This window comes from Aegilops tauschii, chromosome 4 (genome assembly GCF_002575655.3).
Source record: "Aegilops tauschii subsp. strangulata cultivar AL8/78 chromosome 4, Aet v6.0, whole genome shotgun sequence".
In the NCBI taxonomy this organism is placed as follows: domain Eukaryota; kingdom Viridiplantae; phylum Streptophyta; class Magnoliopsida; order Poales; family Poaceae; genus Aegilops; species Aegilops tauschii.
The window spans coordinates 277,236,411-277,262,018 of record NC_053038.3 but is presented as its reverse complement, the minus strand read 5'-3'; positions in this window follow the sequence as shown (position 1 = coordinate 277,262,018).

Sequence of the window (25,608 nt, the reverse complement as noted above, 5' to 3'; positions counted from 1 at the left end):
CAAAACCCCTCTCTAAATAGCCCCAAACCCCTCTAAGTCACTTCCATGCTCTAGGTCATTCGATCACGATCGTGTGGGCGAAAACCCCACCCCATTTGGAGCCTCCTAGCTCCCTCTACCTATATATATGCATCCCCCCCCCCCCCGAAATTTCGCAGATCAAACCCTAAAAATCGCCCTCCGGCGCCGCCGGACACGTCCGCCGCCACCGGACAAAATCGCGCCGCCGCCCTCAGCCACTCACGGCGTGCCACGTCACCCCGCCGGATCTCTCTCTCTCCTCCCGCGCCGGCCCGCAAAGCCCGCCGCAGGCCCCGACGGCCCGTCTCCGCCCCGTCGCCCGACCGCGGGAGCCCGCGACCCCGCGCCGCCGCCTGGCCGAGCGCCGCCCCGCCGTCGCCTCCTCCCGCCGCTGCCGTTCCAGCCGGAGCCGCCGCCACCCAGGCCCGCCGCCACCCGCGCGCCCCGCGCCGGCGTGCCCCGACGCGGCCTCGCCGCCTCCTCCTCCCGCCGCCGACCCCGGCGTCCCCCGGGCGCCTCCTCCTCCTCCCTCGCCCGAGAGCTCCGGCGAGCTTGCGCCCCGATGAGCCCCGATCTGGATCCAGCGAATGAGACGGTTGACTTCTATTCCCCCTCGTTTTTCTCAGTCCCGAATTTCTTACAATACTTGCTCATGTTCATCGCATCATAACTCTCTGCATATAGCTCCGTTTCATGTGTGCAATATATCAAAATGTTCGCCTCAGGATGCTCTTCATTTTGTTCCATTGCACCATGTTCATTTGAGTCCATCTTGATACCCAAATCTCTGGTGCAAGAGTGCTAGTTGCTGTTATCTGCTGTTGCTTATCAGATCTTGGCGATTTGTTATTTTTGTTTCATTTAATATGTGCATCTTATGGGCATGAGCTCTACATGTGTTTTGTTGTATGCCATGCCATCTTTACAGAGGTGTATGCCATGTATTTTTGTGATCTATGTGGTGATTACCACAAGCATGTAAACTAGGCTCCGTAATGTTTCTGATTTCAGGGACTTAATAAATTTACTTAGTCTTTGTCTGCTGTTATTTTGTTGCTATGTATCCATGTGGCTATAGAGAGATCTATGCTCCTTTTGGAGATGTTCAGTAAGGATGTTTTGTAGATATTGTTGTAATTGATCCATTACTGCCCTTTGTTTGCAATTATGGAGTGCCATAGTATGACTCAATCTTGCTCTATTTTTGCTATAAAATATTTCTGGCAGATTGTTTACGTGTTATTCAATTTTGCCAAGGTTGTTGTAGTTGTTTCACACAGGCTATGTACTTGCTCTTGCCATGGATAGCTTTATAAACATGTCATCTTGCTGTAGGTATGCTTATTTTGTCATGCATTGCTTTGTGGTGAGTGCATCAAGCTCACCAAGATGCCTTCATATTATTGTTTCTGACATGCTCTGTTTTCTGCTAAGTCTGAAACCTGTTAACGAAACTTGCTATGTTTACATGGTTGCCATCATATCTTCTGTTCCTTTTTGGCTTATGGTCAGTAAGGGACTTTTGTCATATGAATTTAGTAGAATACTGCCATGCCTTATTTTGCCACGTTAAGTTCCTGTAGCGTGTTGATTTCGTGCTCTGAACATTGCTACCTGATGCTGTTTCAGGCATGTCCAGTAATTTCACTAAGTCTGCGAACCTGTTATCTTTTGCACTTTTGCCATGCTTGTTTGAACCTGCTGTGGAGTGAACTAGCCATAGCTCAGTGTTCATCTTTGGTCAAGCATCTCCTGTAGATTACTGCCATATGCTTTGTTGCTATGTTGGGGTGCTGTAGCTTTGTTACTTGTTGCATTCTAAGTGCTATCATGCTGTTTATCGCAGATTCGTGTCATTGTTTTGCTTGCCATTTGCAAACCGTGCATCCGTTTCCCGTGATCTTTATGTCGATTTCAACCGAAATCATCTCATCTTTCCAGTGGCATGCTTGGTTTGCCAAGTTACTGCCTTGTTCATCATTTTTCTTCCGGAGCACGCATATGCATCGCATATCATATCTTGCATATCATTCATGTATTGCATCATGTTGCTTGTGCATTTCCCGTATTTGATTGTGGTTCCGTTGCTTGTGCTCTTGTTTTGGGTAGAGCCGGGAGACGAGTTCGTGAATGAGGAACCTGTTGAGTACGCTTACGAGGATCAAGCTTTCGACAACTCTGAGAACCTTGCAGGCAAGATGACCATACCCTCGAAATCACTTCTATATTTGCTTTCCTAGTTGTTCGTTCTATTGCCATGCTGCGCTACCTACCACTTGCTATATCATGCCTCCCATATTGCTATGTCAAGCCTCTAACCATCCTTTCCTAGCAAACCGTTGTTTGGCTAAGTTACCGCTTTTGCTCAGCCCTTCTTATAGTGTTGCTAGTTGCTGGTGAAGTTGGAGTTGGTTCCATGTTGGAACATGAATATTTTGGGATATCACAATGTCTCTTATTTAATTAATGCTTCTATATATTTGGTAAAGGATGGAAGGCTCGGTCTTATGCCTGGTGTTTTGTTCCACTCTTGCCGCCCTAGTTTCCGTCATATCGGTATTATGTTCCTTAAGTTTGCGTTCCTTACGCGGTTGGGTGATTTATGGGACCCCCTTGACAGTTCACCTTGAATAAAACTCCTCCAGCAAGGCCCAACTTTGGTTTTACCATTTGCCACCTAAGCCTTTTCCCCGGGGTTTTCGCGAGCCCGAGGGTCATCTTTATTTAAACCCCCGGGCCAGTGCTCCTCTGAGTATTGGTCCAACCTGTCAGTCGCCGGTGGCCACCAGGGGCAACTCTGGGCTCGCCTATCGGAAGCTTGGACAATCCGGTGTGCCCTAAGAATGAGATATGTGCAGCTCCTATCAGGATTTGTCGGCACATTCGGGTGGCTTTGCTGGTCTTGTTTTACCATTGTCGAAATGTCTTGTAAACCAGGATTCCGAGACTGATCGGGCCTTTCCGGGAGAAGGTTTATCCTTCATTGACCATGAGAGCTTATAATGGGCTAAGTTGGGACACCCCTGTAGGGTTTTATCTTTCGAAGGCCGTGCCCGTGGTTATGAGGCAGATGGGAATTTGTTAATGTCCGGTTGTAGAGAACTTGTCACTTGACATAATTAAAATACATCAACCGCGTGTGTAGCCGTGATGGTCTCTTCTCGGCGGAGTCCGGGAAGTGAACACGGTTTGAGTTATGAATGACGTAAGTAGGAGTTCAGGATCACTTCTTGGTCATTACTAGATGACGACCATTCCGCTGCTTCTCTTCTCGCTCTCATTTGCGTATGTTAGCCACCATATATGCTTAGTGCCTGCTGCAGTTCCACCTCATTACACCATCCTTTCCTTTAAGCTTAAATAGTCTTGATCTCGTGGGTGTGAGATTGCTGAGTCCTCATGACTCATAGATTCTACCAAATAGTTGCAGGTGCCGACGATGCCAGTGTAGATGCCGCAATCGACCTCAAGTGGGAGTTCGACGAGGAACGTGGTCGTTACTATGTGTCTTTTCCTGATGATCAGTAGTGGAGCCCAGTTGGGACGATCGGGGATCTAGCATTTGGGTTATCTTATTTTCATTTGGTTTTGACCATAGTCGGTCTATGTGTGTATTTTGGATGATGTATGAATTATATTTATGTATTGTGTGAAGTGGCGATTGTAAGCCAACTCTCGTTATCCCATTCTTGTTCATTACATGGGATTGTGTGAAGATGACCCTTCTTGCGACAAAACCACAATGCGGTTATGCCTCTAAGTCGTGCCTCGACACGTGGGAGATATAGCCGCGTCGTGGGCGTTACAATAACCCTCAGGCACAACAGGCAATTCATATCTAGGGGGAGAATCTTCATCATCACTTTCATCGATATTATCAGTTTCAATAATTTCATTGTCTCTAGCCCTAGCAAGTTGTTCATCAAGAAATTCAACTAATGGCACAGTAGTATCAAGCATAGAAGTAGTTTCATCATAGGTATCATGCATAGCAGAAGTGGCATCATCAATAACATGCGACATATCAGAATTAATAGCAGAAGCAGGTTTAGGTGTCGCAAGTTTACTCAAAATAGAAGGAGAATCAAGTGCAGAGTTAGATTGTAGTTCCTTACCTCCCCTCGTAGTTGAGGGATAAATTTTGGTTTTCTCGTCTTTCAAGTTCCTCATAGTGATCAGCAGATATAAATCCCAAGTGACTCAAAGAATAGAGCTATGCTCCCCGGCAACGGCGCCAGAAAATAGTCTTGATAACCCACAAGTATAGGGGATCGCAATAGTTTTCGAGGGTAGAGTATTCAACCCAAATTTATTGATTCGACACAAGGGGAGCAAAAAAATATTCTCAAGTATTAGCAGTTGAGTTGTCAATTCAACCACACCTGGATAACTTAATATCTGCAGCAAAGTATTTAGTAGCAAAGTAGTATGGAAGTAACGGTAACGGTGATAAAAGTAACAGTAGTAGCTTTGTAGTAATTGTAAAAGTGGCAACGGAAAAGTAACTAAGCAAAGAGCAATATGTGGAAAGCTCGTAGGCATTGGATCGGTGATGGAGAATTATGTCGGATGTGATTCTTCATGCAATAGTTATAACATAGGGTGACACAGAACTAGCTCCAATTCATCAATGTAATGTAGGCATGTATTCCGAATATAGTCATACATGCTTATGGAAAAGAACTTGCATGACATCTTTTGTCCTACCCTCCCGTGGCAGTGGGGTCCTATTGGAAACTAAGGGATATTAAGGCCACCTTTTAATAGAGTACCGGACCAAAGCATTAACACTTAGTGAATACATGAACTCCTCAAACTACAGTCATCACCGGGAGTGGTCCCGATTATTGTCACTTCGGGATTGCCGGATCATAACACATAGTAGGTGACTATAAAATTGCAAGATAGGATCAAGAACTCACATATATTCATGAAAACTTCAGATCTGAAATCATGGCACTCAGGCCCTAGTGACAAGCATTAAGCATAGGAAAGTCATAGCAACATCAATCTCAGAACATAGTGGATACTAGGGATCAAACCCTAACAAAACTAACTCGATTACATGGTAAATCTCATCCAACCCATCACCGTCCAGCAAGCCTACGATGGAATTACTCACGCACGGCGGTGAGCATCATGAAATTGGTGATGGAGGAAGGTTGATGATGACGGCGGCGATGGATTCCCCTCTCCGGAGCCCCGAAAGGACTCCAGATCAGCCCTCCCGAGAGAGATTAGGGCTTGGCGGCGGCTCCGTATCGTAAAACGTGATGAATCCTTCTTTCTGTTTTTTTCTCCCTGGACGTGAATATATAGAGTTGGAGTTGAGGTCGGTGGAGCACCAGGGGGCCCACGAGGTAGGGGCGCGCCCAGGGGTAGGCGCGCCCCCACCCTCGTGGACAGGGTGTGGGCCCCTGGCCTTGATTCTTTCGCCAGTATGTTTTATTTATTCCAAAATATTCTTCGTGAAGTTTCAGGTCATTCTGTGAACTTTAATTTCTGCACAAAAATAACACCATGGCAATTCTGCTGAAAACAGCGTCAGTCCGGGTTAGTTCCATTCAAATCATGCAAGTTAGAGTCCAAAACAAGGGCAAAAGTGTTTGGAAAAGTAGAAACGATGGAGACGTATCCAGCATCACCTGAAGGTTTGCCCCAACGTACGCCCGGTGAAACAGAAGGCACGACAGATATCTATAGAGAAGCAGGCTTTCGTCGTCCAAGAGACCCGCAAGCTGGAAGAAGCGGGCGTCATTCGCGAGGTACGTTATCCGAAGTGGCTGGCCAACCCAATTGTCGTGCCCAAGAAAGTCGGGATGGAGCGCATGTGCGTTGACTTCACCAACCTCAACAAAGCCTGCCCCCAAGACCCGTTCCCGCTTCCGCGCATCCACCAGATCGTCGAGTCCACCGCGGAGTGCGACCTGCTGTGTTTCCTCGAGGCGTTCTCAGGCTACCACCAGATCAAGATGGCAGTGGAGGATGTGGAGAAGACCACCTTCTTGACCCCATGCGGGGTGTACTGCTACACCTGCATGCCGTTCGGACTATGCAATGCTGGGGCGACCTTCCAACGGCTGCTGATGCACATCGCCCTGGGGCGGCAGCTCGGGAGGAATGCGGAGGCCTACATCGAGGATATCGTGGTAAAGTCCCGAGAGGCGAGAACTCTGATTCAGGACCTGGAGGAGACCTTCGCGAGCCTGCGCCAGGTGGACCTGCGGCTTAACCCAGAGAAGTGCGTGTTCGGTGTTCCCTCCGGCAAGCTGCTGGGCTTTCTCGTGTCCCACAGGGGGATTGAGGCTAACCCGGAGAAGGTCAAGGCGATAGAAGACATGAGCCCACCACAAACTCTCACGGAAATGCAGAAGCTTGCGGGCTGCGTGACCTCGCTAGGGCGCTTCATCTCCAAGCTGGGGGAGCGTGCCCTGCCATTCTTCAAGCTGATGAAGAAGAAGGGCCCGTTCAAGTGGACCCCAGAGGCCGACCTGGCGTTTCAAGACCTCAAGAGATACCTGACCAGCCCTCCGGTGATGGTGGCACCTCGTCCCCTCGAGCCCCTGGTGCTTTACCTTGCCGCCACTCCCTACTCCGCCGGCGCAGCGCTAGTGGAGTTTCGGGAAGAGCGCCAGGCCAAGAGTCTGCCGCGCTGTGCCGCACCTCTAGTCGGGGCAATACGGCACCAAGAGGGTGCCGCAAAGGCTGCAACAATGCCAACGAATGATCAGGCCCGGCAAGACAGCGTTCTCGAGCATGCAGAGGCCCCAATGGATGACCAGGCTCCTGAGGTCCCATCAACTCAGAAGATGCCCCAACCTCTGGCGGACGTGGGCTCCATCAACGCTCCCGCCCTTGTCGAGCACCCAGTGTACTTCGTCAGCATGGTACTAGGGATGCGAGGGCACGGTACCCGATGCCACAGAAGCTTCTGCTCACGCTCCTGGTGGCCTCACGCAAGCTGCGCCACTACTTCTAAGGCCACCCGATCAAAGTCGTCTCAGCTTACCCGCTGGAGAGGGTGCTCCGGAGCCCTAATGCCCGGGGAAGGGTCACCGAGTGGAACATCGAACTTCAGGCATTTCAGCTCGAGTTCAGCACAACCAAGGTCATCAAGGGGGCCGCCCTAGCGAACTTCGTGGCCGAATGGACTGACGTCCCAGAACCCGAGGTTGGCAAGATCCTATCTCTCTCGCCAGGAAGTGAAGCACCAGACGGTTGGGTCATGTACTTCGACGGCGCCTTCGCACGCCAAGGCGCGGGTGCTGGAGCCATGCCCATCTCGTCCACCCAATACAAGCTCTACTATGCCGTGCAGCTCTGCTTCCAGCGGGGCGAGAAGGTCTCCAACAACATTGTGGAGTACGAGGGGTTGATCGCCGGCCTCAAGGCCGCCGTGGCCTTGGGGGTAAAACGTCTCACCATCAAGGGTGATTCGCAGCTCCTCATCAACTTCTCCAACAAGGTGTACGAGCCGAAGGACGGGCACATGGAGGCGTACCTCACGGAGGTGCACAAGATGGAGAAGCAGTTCTTGGGCCTGGAGCTACAACACGTGCCTGGCGGCACGAACAAGAAAGCCGACGACATCGCCAGAAGGGCATCCAAGCGCCTGCCCCAGGAGCCCGGCATCTTTGAAGAGCGGCTTTTCAAGCCATCAGTAGCACCCCCATCTACGGGGCTGGCGTCACCTCGGGAGGAGATCCCCCAACCACCAGCCTCGGGAGCCCCCGCCTGTGGCCCGACCACAGGAGCACGCCTGCTTCTGGTGCTCGAGCCTCGGGAGGGGTGCTGGACTGAGGAGTTCAAGGCGTACCTGACACGAGGGACGCTGCCAGAGAAAGAGGAGGACGCGGAGCGCGTGGCATGGCAGGCCACGGCATACTGCATCCAGGATGGTGAGCTATACAGAAAGCGACCAAATGATGTTTCCTTGCGATGCATCTCCAGGGAGAGGGGAATGAGTTACTAGCTGACATACACGGCGGAGACTACGGGCACCACTCATCATCACGCACCCTCGTCGGCAAGGCGTTCCGCAGCGGGTTCTACTGGCCCACAGCACTCAACGACGCCACCGAGCTGGTGAGGTCCTGCGAGGCCTGCCAATTCCATGCCAAGAAGATCCACCAGCCAGCCCAGGGCCTCCAGACTATCCCACTCTCGTGGCCATTCACGGTCTGGGGGCTGGACATCTTGGGTCCGTTCCTGCGAGCGCCTGGGGGCAACCGCTACCTCTACGTCGCCATCGACAAGTTCACCAAATGGGCAGAGGTGGAAGCCGTCCGCACCATCCCAGCCGAGTTGGCAGTTAAGTTCATCAAGGGCCTCGTGAGCCGGTTCGGGGTCCCCAACCACATCATCACCGACAACGGCTCGCAGTTCACTAGCAATCTCTTCAGGACATATGTTGCTAACCTTAGAACGCAGATCTGCTACGCTTCGGTGGCACACCCCAGGAGCAATTGCCAATCCGAACGCGCCAACGCGGAGGTCCTGAGGGGCCTCAAGACCAGGACCTTCAAGAAGAAGCTCGAGGCCTGCGGCAGGGGCTGGCACGACGAGCTCCAGTCCGTGTTGTGGTCCATCCGCACCACCGTCACCAAGCCAACAGGCGAGACCCCGTTCTTCTTCGTCTACGGAGCAGAAGCGGTTCTCCCTCACGAGGTCCATCATCGCTCCGCGTGGGTCCTGGCGTTTGATGAGATGCAGCAGGACACCATGCGGGGGATGGACCTTGTGCTGGGGGTGGAACGCCGCCGTGAAGCCCCACTCCGAGCGGCAAGTTTCCAGCAGGCGTTGCAATGGTACCACTGTCGCAGCGTCCGCTCCAGGACGCTCGAGGTGGGTGATCTCGTTCTGAGGCGGGTGCTCTCCAGGGAAGGGTTGTACAAGCTCCCGCCCATGTGGGAGGGCCCGTTTAGGATCGCCCGCGTCTCCAGGCCTGGCGCCGCGCGCCTGGAGACGCATGAAGGGATCCCCATCCAGAACGCCTGGAACATCCAGCACCTCTGGAAGTTCTACCCATGAAGCAAGGCCCAGTGCCTGTGAAGGTCTCCGCTCATGACACTCTCACATAATAATGAGTGGGGCTGTACATGCCCCGGAGTCTCCGGAGTGCCGCCCTCGGGCCTCGGGGGCTCCCTCCCACGTCCTAGTGGCAGCACTTAGCTCCGCGCTGGTGAGAAGACTAGACTAGGTGCCGGACGTGGCTGTTCATTTGCTTTCCGTAGTTGGCTTGCCTCTCTTTAATGGAAAATTTGAATTCTGGTGTTTCTCGCTGGCTTGGTTCGATTCCCTTTTCTCTCCGGTTCTTCCCTCGGTTTCTTGTTTTGCCCGACACTCTCCATCGCACGCCTCGCGAGGGGGCTGGACAGGTGCGCACGTAAGCGCTTCCCGTGGTCTTCACGAGGCACCCTCGTTCGAGCTCGCGACTGGTGCACCCCCTTTTTTAAGTCCGTGCCCCACGGGTACCGCGACGTGGTGCGTTAGGCCGTGCCGGGCCACGCCTGGGGTCCTGAGCAAGGTAGGATTCTTAACGAATTTTTGCAGTACCACGACACCTCCCAAGTCCATAGCAGGGAGGTCTCATCAGGTGCCAGGAGGTATGCGCCTCACGACGTGAAAGCCGCTTCAAACGCATCGAGCTAAGTTATCCTTACATGCCTACGTAAAGCACTGATGCTACAGCACAACTCAGAAGTGATAAACATAGAAAAAGGCAGGAAAAGCGTTACGGTTCATCATACGCCCCCGCGGGGCCCCATACTTGTTTCTTGTGATGCAGGGAGAAAAGGAAGGAAAAACAGGCAAAAGCGGCCCCTACGCCCGTGACTACTCCCGAGAACCAGCTCCCAACACTTCCCCAAGCTCAGCCGGAGCCCTCTCGCGCTTCACTGGGGCGCGGCGATGGGACGACCCGCCACCATCCTTGAAGTGACTGCGGCGACGGGGCGGCTGGTCGTACCCGCCGCTGCTGGAGCTTTCGCCGGAGGAGGAGCCGCCGGTGCTAGACGAGTCGCGGCCGTCACCGAGGGCGAGCTCGCCCTCGTCCTCGTCGAGGCCGTCGCCAAGGCCAAGCACTTCGTCGCCGTCGCTGTCTTTAGGGCAGCACCCAGCGCGGCGACCATCTTCCCCGAACACCCTCACGAAGAGGGTCGCGGCGCCGTCGTACTTGAAGTCGAGGGTGTACCGCCTGCCCAGGCCACGTGCGCGGGCAAACGTCTTCCAACCACGAGCCAGGGCTACGTTGTCCGTGACGGAGATCTCACCGCGACTCACGAGGCCTTGTTGCAGCAGCCGTCCGCCTGCAGCCAAAGGCCACCGGGACCCGAAGTTGCCAGCTCTCCGGCAAAGGAGCGCGAAAGATGGAGCCAGGTGCCGGTCGGGTTCTCCGACCACAGAACAAACTCCGGCAGCACCTCCGCTGAGTGGAAGCGTGGCCGGGGAGGCCGAGCGACCACGGCGCGCCTCCCCTCGCCGGTGGGACCGCTACGCCCCAAGCGACTTCCACCGGGAGGAAAAACGCCGCCTCGGACGCCCGGAGCGGCACCGGACCCCGAAGAGATCCGTCCTCGACCACGGGGAGCCACAGCGGGGTTGGCGGCGTACTTGCGAGGGCAACCACGCCCCCTCTTGGGCAGAGGAGAGCCGGGCCCCTCTTGGCCAGCCTTCCCGTCTCCGCAGCCGAGAACCTCTTCGTTGGCGCCATGGGTGTCGCTGCAAGATGGTGGAGCAAGGAAGAAGAAGCAAGCGGAACGAAAGAAGAGATGGGCGACGGGGCTCTGCCCCCTCCCCATTTATAGCAGGAGGAGGCCAACCGCCGGCCTCCACGATCGCAGGTAATGATGGCTTTTCTGCATGCACCAGGGACTCGTCAAGTTGGGCAGTTGCTGAGGCAGCATTGGGAAGCGGAGACGCCCCATGTCCTATCGGTCGCCACGCGTCAACCAAGGCTGCAGGCGTTTGGGGCCTGCGGCACTCTGCACTTGCCCCTTGGCTTCGCCTCGAAGCCAAGTTCGAGCGCGCCTTGGGCCCGGGGGCTACTGTCGGCATTCTGGGAACGGGGGTCCCCAGACTTGCCTGCCTGCGGCCCATGGCGTGGCTCCACTAGCGGCCTGGTACGGCCCATCTTCACCATCAAACACTCAAGACCCTCACGACGGGCCAAGCCTCGCGAGGCGGGCAACACAAGACCTCCTCAGGGGCAGCCTCACTAGGCTGGCTCGCGAGGAGCGGAGAGATCAAGGCAAGGGGCACCTCGAGAGGTTCCCGTGACTTGAGCCATGACGACCAAGGCCAGGGGAGCGCCAGCGGGCGCATAGTATTGGTTTCCTCTTTGGTGCTAAAGGAACAGGCGCAGGTGAGGAGTCCCGAGGCATCTGGCAAAGGTTTCCATATCGGTGCAACGAGACCAAGACCAGCAGGACGACAGGACGGAGGTCACCGCGGAGCCCACGACACCGTCACCACCAGAGCCTTTGGCAGGCGAAGACCATCTTTTGTCAGGATAGCTTGTACTAGCTGCCCCCCTTCAAATTGGCCGTTGTGGGATCCCTTCACGCCTAATATTTGGGAAGAGGACCCGGGCCTCTATAAATAGGACTAGCCACCACCCTAGCATGGGGACGGATCATTCATATCATCCTCAACCACACAAGCTCATCGAGCTCAAGGACACCTCTCCTCATGAGGTAGTTCTTCCCTTGTACTTGTTCACCCTAGCCTACGAGGCAATCCACCACACCACACTGGAGTAGGGTATTACACCACATTGGTGGCCCGAACCAGTATAAACTCTTGTGTCCCTTGTTCTTCGGGTTCGGCGAGCTAAGGTTTGCGATCATGGTGAGAGCGTGAGCTAGGGGGAGAGATCTTCGTGCGCACCCCAAAGTTCGAACCTCAAGGGTTTAGCCAGAACCCGCAATCCGACAACCTCTTTCAGCGGCGGCGAGAGTTGATGAAGGAGCCGGCTTCTTTGTAGCCGGAATCTTCCTCCGCTTTACGCCGGAGACCGTGCCAACCTTCTCCGCCGCCGGCCGGGATCGCGCAGCGGCGTTGGCGCCCGGAGCGTGGGCCTTCACGGCAGGACTGCCGGAATCGCGCCCTGCATGATCACGTTGCCCTGCCGCTTGCGGACAGGCGCGGCATTAGCTTGGGCGACAGCGGCGGGGCCAACATCGCCGGCGACGAGATCCGCCCAAGGGGAAGGAGCGTGCGTGACCTCGACAGTGACGGGGGACAGCAGGGAGTCGTCCATGGCGGCGAGGGACGGCTGGGGAGGATGCACCGGAGCGTGCGGTGGTGGGGCAATGGTGGCGGAGGGTGGGGGAGCGGGAAAGGGCGCACGGAAATGTCCCTCCAACCAAATCTCGCTGCGGTAGGGGCTAAGCTCGGGTCGGCCTCCCAGCCCGTGAAACTAGAGGTTGGGGGAGAAGTTTTGCCGCGCCCCACAAAAATATTTGCGGGCCGGGGCGGGATACGGGGTCTAGTCGGGCATGTTTTCCCGCCCCGACCGGCACTTTGGCGGTTATTTTGCGGGCCGGGCGTATTGCGGGGTCTGCTAGTGTTGCTCTGAGGGGTGTATACCATAACCTGCCCCCAAATGGGACAATTTTTTTACCATAGCATGTTGGTGCCATTCCATGATAGCATGACAAGTTCCATGAATTTCAGATGAGTTTTGGATTTACTAGAATTTAAATAGCAAGTATCTCAGCGTTTTCCAACAAGCAACGGTGCCGAGGTGTTTGAAATTCATTCCCATTTCTTGCATGGGCCTGAGCATGGACCCAAGGACAAACTTTTGATCTTTCAACCCATTTTATGCACCGGAGCAAGTGCATGTAGTTTATATTTGAATTATGCACATAAACTGCCTACAAAACCCGGTTTATGTATAAAATGTCCTAATGAACCCAGAAAATTTCCAAATTTTAATACGACAATCCTGTTGGTCTTCGTTGCCACTAGGCGGAAATTTAAAATCAAAAAGAGGCAACCAATATTGTATAAAAATGCCAAGATATCTCAGTTAATGTATTTAAATGTCCTCACAAACCGTGGAAAAGTACAAAATTAAAACAACACTCCTGTTGTTCTATGTTGACACTACATAAAAATTGAAAGCGGGAAGAGGCAACGAATATCGTTTCGTCCACAAAGATGACACGTTCCCGAACCGGAACCATGAGACTTCTTCTGAGAAACTCTGGTATGTGGCAAGTTTATACCCAAATCTGCCCCAGATGGGACAATTTTTTTACCACGGCATTTTCATGCCATTCCATGATAGCATGCCAAGTTTCATGAATTTTAGACGAGTTTTGGATATACTAGAATTTAAAAACCATATATCTCATTGTTTGCGGCTAAGCGACGGTGCCGAGGTGTTTCAAATTCATTCCCATTTCTTGCGTGGGACCTAAGCATGCACCGAAGGACACACATTAAATTTTTCAACACATTTTTCAGCACTAGAGCATGTGCCTATAGTTCAAATTTGAATTATGCACATAAAATGCCTAGAAAATCAGTTAATTTATAAAAATGTCCAAACGAACCCCCAAAAATTACAGAATTTAAAACGACACTCTTGTTGTTCTATGTATACACTAGATAAAAATTGAAAGAAAGAAGAGGCAACAAATATCATTTTGTCCACAAAGTTGACACGTTCGCCTACCGGAACCATGAGGCTTCTTGTGATAAACTCTGGTTGGTGAGAAACTTATACCAAAATCTGCCACAAATGGGACAATTTTTTACCACAGCATTTTTCGTGCCATTCGATGATAGCATGCCAAGTTTCATGAATTTCAGACGAGTTTTTGATTTAATGGAAATTCAAGACCAAGTATCTCAATGCTTGCGGGCGAGCGACAGTGCCGAGGTGTTTGATATTCATTCCCATTTCTTACGTGGGACCTAAGCATGCACCGAAGGACACCCATTTGATTTTTCAACACATTTTTCTGCACTGGAGCATGTGCTTGTACTTCAAATTTGAATGATGCACATAAAATGCCTAGAAAATCAGTTAATTTATAAAAATGTCCAAATGAACCCCCAAAAAATTACAGAATTTAAAACGATTCTCCTGTTGTTCTATGTTGACACTAGAAAAAAAATTGAAAGCAAAAAGAGGCAACAAATATCGTTTCGTCCAGAAAGGTGATATGTTCTCCTACCGGAACCATGAGGCTTCTTGTGAGAAACTCTGGTTTGTGAGGAGGTTATACCCAAATCTTCCCCAAATGGGACAATTTTTTAGCACAACATTTTCGTGCCATTCCATGATAGCATGCCAAGTTTCATGAATTTTGACGAGTTTTTGATTTAATGGAATTTCAAAGCCAAGTATCTCAACATTTGAAGGCGACCCACGGTGCCGAGGTGTTTGAAATTCATTCCCATTTCTTGCATTGTACATAAGCATCCAGCTGATGTCTACTACGCAACCTTCTTCTTGTAGACGTTGTTGGGCCTCCAAGTGCAGAGGTTTGTAGGACAGCAACAAATTTCCCTCAAGTGGATGACCTAAGGTTTATCAATCCGTGGGAGGCATAGGTTGAAGATGGTCTCTCTCAAACAACCCTGCAACCAAATAACAAAGAGTCTCTTTTGTCCCCAACACACCCAATACAATGGTAAATTGTATAGGTGCACTAGTTCGGCGAAGAGATGGTGATACAAGTGCAATATGGATGGTAGATATAGGTTTTTGTAATCTGAAATTATAAAAACAGCAAGGTAACTAATGATAAAAGTGAGCGTAAACGGTATTGCAATGCTAGGAAACAAGGCCTAGGGTTCATACTTTCACTAGTGCAAGTTCTCTCAACAATAATAACATAATTGGATCATATAACTATCCCTCAACATGCAACAAAGAGTCACTCCAAAGTCACTAATAGCGGAGAACAAACGATGAGATTATTGTAGGGTACGGAACCACCTCAAAGTTATCCTTTCTAAACGATCTATTCAAGAGTCCGTAGTAAAATAACCCGAAGCTATTCTTTCCGTTCGATCTATCATAGAGTTCGTACTAGAATAACACCATAAGACACAAATCAACCAAAAACCTAATGTCACCTAGATACTCCAATGTCACCTCAAGTATCCGTGGGTATGATTATACGATATGCATCACACAATCTCAGATTCATATATTCAACCAACACAAAGAACTTCAAAGAGTTCCCCATAGTTTCTACCGAAGAGTCAAGATGAAAACGTGTGCCAACCCCTATGCATAAGTTCACATTGTTACGGAATCCGCAAGTTGATCACCAAAACATACATCAAGTAGATCACGTGATATCCCATCGTCACCACAGATAAGCACATGCAAGACATACATCAAGTGTTCTCAAATCCTTAAAGACTCAATCTGATGAGATAACTTCAAAGGGAAAACTCAATCCATTACAAGAGAGTAGAGGGGGAGAAACATCATAAGATCCAACTATAATAGCAAAGCTCGCGATACATCAAGATTGTACCACCTCAAGAACACGAGAGAGAGAGAGAGAGAGAGAGAGATCAAGCACATAGCTACTGGTACATACCCTCAGCCCCGAGGGTGAACTACTCCCTCCTCGTCATGGAGAGCGCCGGGATGATGAAGATGGCCACCGGAGAGGGATCCCCCCCCCCTCCGGCAGGGTGCCGAAACGGGTCTAGATTGGTTATCGGTGGCTACAGAGGCTTGCGGCAGCGGAACTCCCGATCTAGGTTATGTTCTGGGGGTTTCTATATATATAAGAGGTTTTGGTGTCGTGAACAAGTCAGGGGGGTCTCCGAGGCGGCCACGAGGTTGGGGGGCACGCCCCCCACCCTCGTGGGTACCTCGGGACTCTTCTGGCCCATCTCCGATACTCCGTGGGCTTCTTCTCGTCCCAAAATAATCTCCGTGAAGTTTTAGGTCAATTGGACTCCGTTTGGGTTTCCTTTTCTGCGAAACTCAAAAACAAGGAAAAAACAGAAACTGGCACTGGGCTCTAGGTTAATAGGTTAGTCACAAAAATCATATAAAATAGCATATAAATGTATATAGAACATCCTAGATGGATAATATAATAGCATGGAACAATCAAAAAATTATAGATACGTTGGAGACGTATCAGCATCCCCAAGCTTAATTCCTGCTCGTCCTCGAGTAGGTAAATGATAAAAACAGAATTTTTGATGTGGACTGCTACATAACATAATTTTCAATGTAATTTTATTTATTGTGGCATGAATATACAGATCCATAAGATTCAAAATAAAAGTTTAATATTGACATAAAAATAAGAATACTTCAAGCATACTAATAAAGCAATCATGTCTTCTCAAAATAACATGGCCGAAGAAAGTTATCCCTACAAAATCATATAGTCTGGCTATGATCTATCTTCATCACACAAAATATTTAAATCATGCACAACCCCGATGACAAGCCAAGCAATTGTTTCATACTTTTGATGTTCTCAAAAAATTTCAATTTTCACGCAATACATGAGTGTGAGCCATGGACATAGCACTATATGTGGAATAGAATGGTGGTTGTGGAGAAGACAAAAAGGAGAAGATAGTCTCACATCAACTAGGCATATCAACGGGCTATGGAGATGCCCATCAATAGATATCAGTGTGAGTGAGTAGGGATTGCCATGCAACGGATGCACTAGAGCTATAAGTGTATGAAAGCTCAAAAAGAAACTAAGTGGGTGTGCATCCAACTCGCTTGCTCACGAAGACCTAGGGCATTTTGAGGAAGCCCATCATTGGAATATACAAGCCAAGTTCTATAATGAAAGATTCCCACTAGTATATGGAAGTGACAACATAGGAGAATCTCTATCATGAAGATCATGGTGCTACTTTGAAGCACAAGTGTGGTAAAAGGATAGTAGCATTGCCCCTTCTCTCCTCTTCTCTAATTTTTTTGGGCCTTCTCTTCTTCTTTTTTGGCCTCATTTTTTTATTTTTCGTCCCGAGCCTCATCCCGACTTGTGGGGGAATCATAGTCTCCATCATCCTTTCCTCACTGGGACAATGCTCTAATAATGATGATCATCACACTTTTATTTACTTACAACTCATGAATTACAACTCGATACTTAGAACATAATATGACTCTATGTGAATGCCTCCGGCGGTGTACCGGGATAAGCAATGAATCAGGAGTGGCATGTATGAAATAATTATGAATGTGGCTTTGCCACAAATACGATGTCAACTACATGATCATGCAAAGCAATATGACAATGATGAAGCGTGTCATAATAAACGGAACTGTGGAAAGTTGCATGGCAATATATCTCGGAATGGCTATGGAAATGCCATAATAGGTAGGTATGGTGGCTGTTTTGAGGAAGGTATAAGGTGGGTGTATGATACCGGCGAAAGGTGCGCGGTATTAGAGAGGCTAGCAATGGTGGAAGGGTGAGAGTGTGTATAATCCATGGACTCAACATTAGTCATAAAGAACTCACATACTTATTGCAAAAATCTATTAGTTATCGAAACGAAGTACTACGCGCATGCTCCTAGGGGGATAGATTGGTAGGAAAAGACCATCGCTCGTCCCCGACCGTCACTCATAAGGAAGGCAATCAAAAAATAAATCTTGCTCCAACTTCATCACATAACGGTTCACCATACGTGCATGCTACGGGAATCACAAACTTTAACACAAGTATCTCTCAAATTCACAACTACTCCACTAGCATGACTCTAATATCACCATCTTCATATCTCAAAACAATCATAAAGAATCAAACTTCTCATAGTATTCAATGCGCTTTATATGAAAGTTTTTATTATATCCCTCTTGGATACCGGTCATATTAGGACTAAATTCATAACCAAAGCAAATTACCATGCTGTTCTAAAAGACTCTCAAAATAATATAAGTGAAGCATGAGAGTTCATCTATTTCTTAAAAATAAAACCACCGCCATGCTCTAAAAAGATATAAGTGAAGCACTAGAGCAAATGACAAACTACTCCGAAAGATATAAGTGAAGATCAATGAGTAGTCGAATAATTATGCAACTATGTGAATACTCTCTAACATTTAAGAATTTCACATCTTGGTATTTTATTCAAACATCAAGCAAAACAAAAGAAAATAAAATGATGCTCCAAGCAAAACACATATCATGTGGTGAATAAAAATATAGCTCCAAGTAAAGTTACCGATGAACGAAGACGAAAGAGGGGATGCCATCCGGGGCATCCCCAAGCTTAGGCTCTTGGTTGTCCTTGAATATTACCTTGGGGTGCCTTGGTCATCCCCAAGCTTAGGCTCTTTCCACTCCTTATTCCATAGTCCATCGAATCTTTACCCAAAACATGAAAACTTCACAACACAAAACTCAACAGAAAACTCGTAAGCTCCGGTAGTATAAGAAAATAAATCACCACTTAGGTACTGTTGTGAACTCATTATAAATCCATATTGGTGTAATATCTACTGTATTCCAACTTCTCTATGGTTCATACCCTCCGATACTACTCATAGATTCATCAAAATAAGCAAACGACACAATGAAAACAGAATCTGCCAAAAACAGAACAGTCTGTAGTAATCTGTATCAAACGTATACTTCTGGAACTCCAAAAATTCCTAAATAAATTGGTGGACCTGAGGAATTTGTCTAATAATCATCTGCAAAAATAATTAACCTAAAATCACTCTCCAGTAAAAAATGGCAGCTAATCTCGTGAGCGCTAAAGTTTCTGTTTTTTACAGCAAGATCATAAAGACTTCACCCAAGTCTTCCCAAAGGTTCTACTTGGCACAAACACTAATTAAAACATAAAACCACATCTAAACAGAGCCTATATAGATTAATTATTACTAAAAAGGATCAAAAATCAAAGAACAAAAATAAAATTGGGTTGCCCCCCAACAAGCGCTAACGTTTAACGCCCCTAGCTAGGCATGATGATTTCAATGATGCTCACATAAAAGATAAGAATTGAAACATAAAGAGAGCATCATGAAGAATATGACTAGCACATTTAAGTATAACCCACTTCCTATGCATAGGGATTTTCTGAGCAAACAACTTATGGGAACAATAATCAACTAGCATAGGAAGGCAAAACAAGCATAACTTCAAGATTTTCAACACACAGAGAGGAAACTTGATATTATTGCAATTCCTACAAACATATATTCCTCCCTCATAATAATTTTCAGTAGAATCATGAATGAATTCAACAATATAACCATCACATAAAGCATTCTTTTCATGATCTACAAGCATAGAAATTTTATTACTCTCCACATAAGCAAAATTCTTCTCATTCGGAATAGTGGGAGTATCATAAGAAACTCGAATACTATAAATTGTTTCCACATTAAAAGAGTAATGTTCAGAAAAAGGGTAATCGTAATCATGAAAAAATTTATAAATATAATCATCGCTACTTTTTATAGCATAAGTTTCATCACAATAATCATCATAAGTAGCAACTTTCTTCTCATCATAATCAATTGAAACCTCTTCCGAAATAGTGGATTCATCACTAAATAAAGTCATGACCTCTCCGAATCCACTTTCATAAATATTATAAGATTCAAAACCCTCCAAAATAGTGGGATCATTACTTCCTAAAGTTGACACTCTTCCAAACCCACTTTCATCAATATAACCATCATAAATAGGAGGCATGCTATCATCATAATAAATTTGCTCATCAAAACTTGGGAGGCTAAAAATGTCATCTTCATTAAACATTGCATCCCCAAGCTTGGGACAAACATTAATTGCAGCAAATATATTCTCAAACATGTCATTCTCATCAAACATAGCACCCCCAAGCTTGGGCCTTTTCATATCATAAGCATAATCACTCTCATCATTAATAATACGGATAGCACCAATAGTATAGCAATTATCATCATCACAATGAGTAATAGGAGCAATATCATTTGGGAGGGATACCTTTTTACCTTTGCTTCTCCGTCTTTTCTTTTTCTTCTTCACATCATGTGTGGGTTTAATCCTGTTTTTGGAGCTCCTTATTAATGAGATTGGTTGAATAGAAAGCTCCTCCTCGTCACCTGATTCATCATAAGAAAGAATAGGAGGATATTGGGAAATCTCTTCCCTTTCATTAGTATTCTCTTCATCCTCTATTTGTTTTCTTTTCTTTATGTAATTGACAATATAAGGATTTTCAATGCAATTCACCGCACAATACATAAAAATTTCTTCTAGATCAAAATCAAGAACTTTATCAAGGACAAATTCTGGCATATCCTTAGTTATACGTTTCATTTCTTCATAACCCAAAAGCAAACTAAGTTCATTATGATGTGCAAGGGAAATCAAGTCATCACAATTTTTGGACACGATACGATCATGAAACAATTTGCATTAGGGATTTAAATGATCACGTTCATTGCAAAGTTCACAAGGATAGCAAAGAAATTTTAAATTTTTAGCACAAGCATCTAGCCTCTCTTGCAACCATTTAGTTTCTAAATACTTATGCCTCTTGCAAAATCTATCTTCCCTATTTGGTGTGTACTTTCAAACTCTATGCACTCCACAAAAATTGACATGCTTATAAGAGACATTTTCATCATGACTAGTGCAATCATCATTAGTACTATGGATATTCAAAGAGTTCATACTAACAACACTGCAATCATGCTCATTATTCAAAGATTTAGTGCCAAACATTCTAATGCATTCTTCCTCTAGCAATTGAGCACAATTATCCTTCCCATCATTTTCACGAAAGACATTAAAAAGATGAAGCATATGAGGCACCCTTAATTCCATTTTTTGTAGTTTTCTTTTATATACTAAACTAGTGATAAAACAAGAAACAAAAAGATTCGATTGCAAGATCTAAAGATATACCTTCAAGCACTCACCTCCCCGGCAACGGCGCCAGAAACTGCTTGATGTCTACTACGCAACCTTCCTCTTGTAGACGTTGTTGGGCCTCCAAGTGTAGAGGTTTGTAGGACAGTAGAAAATTTCCCTCAAGCGGATGACCTAAGGTTTATCAATCCGTGGGAGGCGTAGGTTGAAGATTGTCTCTCTCAAACAACCCTGCAACCAAATAACAAAGAGTCTCTTGTGTCCCCAACACACCCAATACAATGGTAAATTGTATAGGTGCACTAGTTCAGTGAAGAGATGGTGATACAAGTGCAATATGGATGGTAGATATAGGTTTTTGTAATCTGAAATTATAAAAACAGCAAGGTAACTAATGATAAAAGTGAGCGTAAACGGTATTGCAATGCTAGGAAACAAGGCCTAGGGTTCATACTTTCACTAGTGCAAGTTCTCTCAACAATAATAACATAATTGGATCATATAACTATCCCTCAACATGCAACAAAGAGTCACTCCAAAGTCACTAATAGCGGAGAACAAATGAAGAGATTATTGTAGGGTACGGAACCACCTCACAGTTATCCTTTCTGATCGATCTATTCAAGAGTTCGTAGTAAAATAACACGAAGCTATTCTTTCCGTTCGATCTATCATAGAGTTCGTACTAGAATAACACCTTAAGACACAAATCAACCAAAACCCTAATGTCACCTAGATACTCCAATGTCACCTCAAGTATCCGTGGGTATGATTATACGATATGCATCACACAATCTCAGATTCATCTATTCAACCAACGCAAAGAACTTCAATGAGTGCCCCATAGTTTCTACCGAAGTGTCAAGACGAAAACGTGTGCCAACCCCTATGCATAAGTTCACATTGTTACGGAACCCGCAAGTTGATCACCAAAACATACATCAAGTAGATCACGTGATATCCCATTGTTACCACAGATAAGCACATGCAAGACATACATGCGCCCAGAGGGGTAGGGCCCGCCCCCCACCCTCGTGGGTGCCTCGGGACTCTTCTGGCCCATCTCCGATACTCCATGGGCTTCTTCTGGTCCAAAAATAATCTCCGTGAAGTTTCAAGTCAATTGGACTCGGTTTGGTTTTCCTTTTCTGCGAAACTCAAAAACAAGGAAAAACAGAAAATGGCACTGGGCTCTAGGTTAATAGGTTAGTCACAAAAATCATATAAAATAGCATATAAAACATCCTAGATGGATAATATAATAGCATGGAACAATCAAAAATTATAGATACGTTGGAGACGTATCACCAGCCATGGACACATATATGATTTTACAACCCATTTTGGTGTAGCGGAGCATGTGCATATAGTTTAACTTTGAATTATGCACCTTAAATGCCTAAAAACTTAGTTAATGTATAGAAATGTCCAAACGAACCCCGAATAATATCAATTTTTTTTACTACACTCCCGTAGTTGCATGTTCATTGCAGATAAAAGTTCTAGCAATTCAAACACCTTCCTTTGCCGCTATGACTCCATTATGTATTTCAAATCATGACGAAAAATCAGGTTGGTCAGACGCAATTTATTATCACCAACTGTGTGTGACGCAATACAAAATATCTCGGAGCACCGTCGGAGTATTATATGGCTTACCCGAGAAGTTTCATCGACTTTGCGCGCAAGTTTTCTCACTGCACCGATCCAAAATTTTCGGCTTCCGTGGAAATATCTACCTCCCCGCCCCCTCCCCCTTACCAAAAGCCACATTTCCCCTGTTCCGCCTTCCTTTCCAAGTTCAAACCTTCACTCCTTGCTTGCGCACCACCTCCTTGTCGGCGACCCTCCTTCACGCTTCTCAGCCTCGTCGATCCATGCAGGTAATCCACACCTGACCCCCATCCTCCTCCTCCTTCCACATCCCCCATGCCCCGACCGCCGGCGTGACACCTTCCACCCAAATAACCGACCCCTCCCCCAAATAAGCGCCACCCTAAGCCATGGTGCACGCAGTATAGCCAGGAGCTCAGGGAGCATTTAGTAGCGGAGAAGCAAATCGTGGCGCACGTGCGTATGAGGTCGCGATGGCTGCCATTCATGCCGACCCCCAGATCTTGGAGGAGCACCTCACTATCGAAGGCACCATCGACGCCTCGCGCACCGACGTCGCGACGCGGTTGGCTGCTTTAAACGACAATTCATGGCGTTCTCTCGAGGCCACCATCGGTGCCTTCGACGAAGACTATAAGGTGTTTTCTCTGCGTGCCCGTGCTTACCTCAACTCGAGAGCCAGCAGGTTGGTGCCCGGAGTGGCTCAGGTAACTCACCACTACGAGGAGGGCACCCACGATGTGGAGGCCTCTCCCTCTTCCATGTACAAGGAGCCAATCATCATCGATATATCCGACGATGAGGAGTATCTTGTCTTATTAGCTCACTATAAGGACCTATGTTTAGTTAGCTATCTACGTCGGTTAAGCATGCTCGGTTTACCCGTTGCATGTGTTGCTCCTGCCTTTCCTTATCAAATTCTAGTGAATTGTCCTCTCTACTTTTACCATGCAATCTGTTGCTCTAGTGTATATGTTCTATATGTCATGCAATGTGGTGCTCACTTATTAACTGTTTGGCTAATTAATTGTCATGTTCAATTAACTGTTTGGTTCAATTCTACAATGTGATGTTCAATTCTTCAGGGTGCAATTTTGTATGGTCGTCCATGTGTGAAATAAATCGAATTTATCTGTACAAAATACATGAGAAAAAAATAGAATAGCTATATTTCCAAGTTGTGAAGCATGCTTGGTTTGCTTAACTGTCTGATCTTCTAGTATGTTATATATTATGCAATGTGGTGCTCAGTTAATGTTTGGTTCATTTGTTGTGGTGTTTAGTTAATTGTTTGGTTGAAGTCTGCAATGCGATGTTCAATTGTTGTGGGTACAATTTTGTATTGTTATGCATGTGAGGAATAAATTGAATTTGGTATCCTAATACATGAGAAACATATACAATTGCAACATTTCCTAGTTGTTAAGCATTCTTGGTTTTGGTAAATGGATTTTCCATGTGGCTCGAATTAATCTGCTGAATCTGCAATGTGTTTTTTTTCGTCAACATATTTTACTGATAGTATGCCAACCCTGACTTAACCTGATTAATGTCTACCTTATATGTGTTGCAAGGAAACAATGGGAAGCACTGATATTTACAATCGAGGTGTGCACATGCATGGTCCTTGTCTAATAGCACATTATTGTGCAATTGCGGGAACCATTCTAATATTTAGGTTTTTAACAATTTTGTCTTGCACATGTAGGTCCTGCTGTCAGAGGTTCTGACCCACTGTTCGACCCATTTTACATATGGGGAAATGAGTTGTCCATGAATATCAGCCAAGTCAAGAAACTAAGAAAGATTGTTAGGATAAAGAAACTAGCGATGCGGAACAGCAAGATTTTTGTCTGCAAAATGAAGAAGACATCACTGCACCACATGATGGTACTAACTATTATACCTTGTCTTTTTTATTCCTTTGCGCCATTTCCAAATTTAGAGAAGATATTTATGCATATCTTTGTTTTCGGGCTTTTCCAAAGCAGTTCACTGATGATAACCTCTCAAACCACTTGTATGGTCAGGAGGCGAGGAAGCTATTCATACAACACCCATGGTACAATATTGAAGTCTTCCTTAAGAGGACGAACGATGGATGGCCAATCGTCCACAGGCATTGGCCTAAAGTTGCAAGGAGCTTCAACATCAATGAAGGCTCAATATTCGCCTTCCGCTTCAGCATTTTTCCAGATGAGATTCATCTGTCTATCTACCGTCTCTGATGCTAATTTCCAAAGGTTATAGATGTTGCATGTGAAACTTGGTGTTGGTGCAGTTGTGTAATGGGGTAGCTAGCTATATGCCTAAATGGTGTAACTGCGTGCTGAAGCTAAATGTATTCCAATGTATTTCAATTATGAAATCCTGGTTCCGTAATACGAAAATGAAATATATTATGTGCTCAATATGAAATGTCAATTTGATTAATAAATGGATTACTAATAATAGGCCAATTAGCATGCTAATTGGGTTTTTTCTATTGCAAACGGTTATTGAGAAAACACTGTGGGTGATGACGTCAGACAACGCACACAGTTTCTAGAAAGAAAACGTGTTGGATCAATGAACAATCACACACGACTTCCTCTTGAAAACTGTTTGCGTTATGCCACTATGCGCAAACGTTTACCACATCAAAAGTGTGTGTGATGGACATCCTATGCCACACAGTTTCTTCTACACACCATGTGTGATGCATTCAATAATGAAAACGGTAAAATTGTTAATATCATCAGCAATGACGATGCTATCACAAACGATTTAATGGGGAAAATTGTGTGTGATGTACCTATGAACGGAAACGTTTTCCCTGGATTGACTGTGTGGGATGTACAAACGAGAGGAAGCGTACTTCTTGGATTGACTATGTGGGATGTACATACGAACGGAAACGTATTCCTTGGATTGACCGTGTGGAATGTACATACGAACAAAGTAATTTGTCTGGGACTGACTGTGTGGGATGTACTTACGACCGGAAACGATTGGACCTATATAATTGTATTTTTTTACACAATTGTACGTATAACCATATTTGATAGCTCCCCATCGCAAACGAGCTCATTTTGCCCAGCGTGTGTGACCGGAGGTCCTATCCCCGACGGTTGTGGGTGGTGTGGGAAGGACCCCC